The following is a 2699-nucleotide window of genomic DNA, read 5'->3' as shown; positions in this document are numbered from 1 at the left end:
AAAAAAAAAAAAAAAAAAAAAAAAAAAAAAATTAACCAAAAGGCCATCAACAGTTTAGACTCAATTGTACGTGCCTGTTCCTGTACCTGCCACCTTTCCTCCTGGACTGTCTCAACACCACGCATCTCTCTAAGAGACTCGGGCGGGGGGAGGGGTTGACTCTGGATTTCTTCCTTTCCATCGACCTCACCCCTCACTTCAGGGGTGAGGTCGATGGTCACTTTTATGTATTTGGATAACTGAAAAATGTCATTGTTGCATGTGGAATGCCGGCTGGATTGGCCGAAGCCTCGGGTTCAGGTAGTGAACGTCTTTCAGCATGAGCTACACGGCACTATGCCCTCTGGTATCAGTCAGTGTCCAAGGAGAGAGAGGATGCTGGTACGGATCTCACTGCCTTGTGGGTAATCTGCTCTCTCTCTCTCTCTCTCTCTCTCTCTCTCTCTCTCCCTCTCTCTCTCTCTATGTTTTAGAGGGTTCGCTTTTTTCTTCATCCTTCCCTCTTCTCATCATTATCTGCACACTTGTCCTTCATCACTTCTATCAAAACATCTTTTTCGTGCCATGCTGGGGGTGAAATCAAAGGCCTTGGACACACTAGGCAAGTGCTCTGCCAGGGAGCGGCATCCCCAGACCTTCCCCTTCTTCCTATTGTTGGGGCGAGGGCAGTGATGCATCCTCCCTGGGGCCAAGCCCACTTTCTCTCACCTTCTCAGCCGCCTATTGCTTCTCAGCTCCTCTTCCCCCCCACTCCCCGGGTTCAGGTCCTGGCTATCATCTCTATTTCACTTGTCTGTTCCTGTAACAAAACACCTAAGAGTAAAGAGTCTCTCTCTCTCTCTCTCTCTCTCTCTCTCTCTCACACACACACAGTTTTGTAGACTGGAAGTTTGAATTTTGGCAGCCCCATGTATTCCATCTGTGGTGAGTTCACGTAGAATGGCATAGCAATGATGTTATTGTTGGTCGTGACGGTGAGGATGGTGTTCTTAGTGTTGTTGGTGGTGATGGTGGTGGTGATGGTGGTGGTGCTGATTGTTTGGTGGTGGTGGTAATGGTGGTGATGGTGATGGTTGTTCGGTGGTGGTAATGATGGTGGCTGTTGTAGCTATTAGCGATGGTGGTAGGGATGGTGATGGTGGTGGTGATGGTTTCTGTTGGTGGTGATGGCAGTGATGATTGTGGTGGGGATTGTGTCTGTTTGTTGGTGACGGTGATGGTGGTCATTGTGCGGGTGGTTGTTTGTTGTTGTTGTGCATATATTTGTTTATTCCCACAGTAAAGAAACAAGGATTCAGATCCATACTTTAAAACAACAACAACAACAACAACAACCAGCTTAAGCTTTGTGGGAACTGGGATGCTTTGAGGACGTCATTAATCTCTACCAGAGATGACAACAACCTCTTAAGAATGACTTAACCACCTTCCTCGTGGTTCTGGCTCTCAACATCTCTACACGAAGAGCAAGATCCTGGGCCTGAGCCTTTGGGGACACACTCCAAACAGTATCCAGACCACAGTGGCTCTTCTGTGACTTTGGCTTTTCCTTTTTTGAGATAGGGTCCCACTGTGTAGCGCTGTCCTAGGACTCACTAGGTAGACCAGGCTGGGCCTTGAACTCAGAGATCCTCCTGGCCCTGCCTCCTGAGTGCAAGGATCAAAGGCGTGTGCTAGCAGGCCCACCTCTCTCCTTCAGGACGTTAGATGCTATCCTAGGCTTGCGTCCTGCGCCCAGGTGCTGTTGGGACACCGTTTTTCAGCCCGAAGCCTCGCCAGCTGCTTGCTTCCCAGGTGCTATCTCACAGCTGCCACCCACGAGCCTGCGGCATGTTTGCGTTCCAGTCTGCTCCTTCCAGCTGTCTAATAAAACCAGTCTCTGCCTCTGCCCCTGCCTCAATGGCCCGTCCCTTATGCCTCAGTTCTCGGCGACGGGCTACCTTCAGCCAGGTTCCACGACCTCTTAGCGAGGCCATTACTTTATGAATTGATCCATTGTTTAATTCATCCATAAAGTCAGTGCCAGCCAAGCTCTGACTGCAGCAGCCTGTGGAGGACGCTTACGTCCAGCCCTTCTTAGAAAGGGGAAGGGGACAGGCTTGCTTCCAGACACACTGAGCTTCAGTTTGATCACTTGCTGAAAGAAATGGGGAACTAAGAAACATTTTCTCTACTTGAGTATATATTTACATAGTCATATATGTGTGTATATACATATATATGTGTATATACATACATATATATGTATATATATATATTTTTTTTTTTTCAGTGCTGGGGACTGAGCCAGACCCTTGTTCATGCAAAACAAGAATTCTGCCACTGAACTAAGCCCTTAGCCCTACAGTTTCTCTTTTTTATTCTGACCCAGGATCTCACTAAGATTCTTTTTTTCCCCTTTTTTTTTTTTATTATCATTTATTACAATTTGTACCCTGGCTGTGGCCCCCTCCCTTGGCGTCTCTCAATCCCACCCTTCCTCCCTCTTCTCCCTATGCCCCTCCCCTAGTCCACTGATAGGGGAGGTTCCCCTCCCCTTTCATCTGACCCTAGCATATCAGGTCTCACTAAGATTCTTAAACTGACCTAGAACTCACTCTGTTGTCCAGGCAAGAAGCTGCAATGCCAGGCCTACACCATTATGCCTAACTTACACACACACACACACACACACACACACACACACACACACACACACA

This window comes from Psammomys obesus, unplaced genomic scaffold (assembly GCF_907164565.1).
Source record: "Psammomys obesus unplaced genomic scaffold, mPsaObe1.curated_primary_1811, whole genome shotgun sequence".
Taxonomy (NCBI): domain Eukaryota; kingdom Metazoa; phylum Chordata; class Mammalia; order Rodentia; family Muridae; genus Psammomys; species Psammomys obesus.
Note: the sequence above shows the minus strand (reverse complement) of the source record.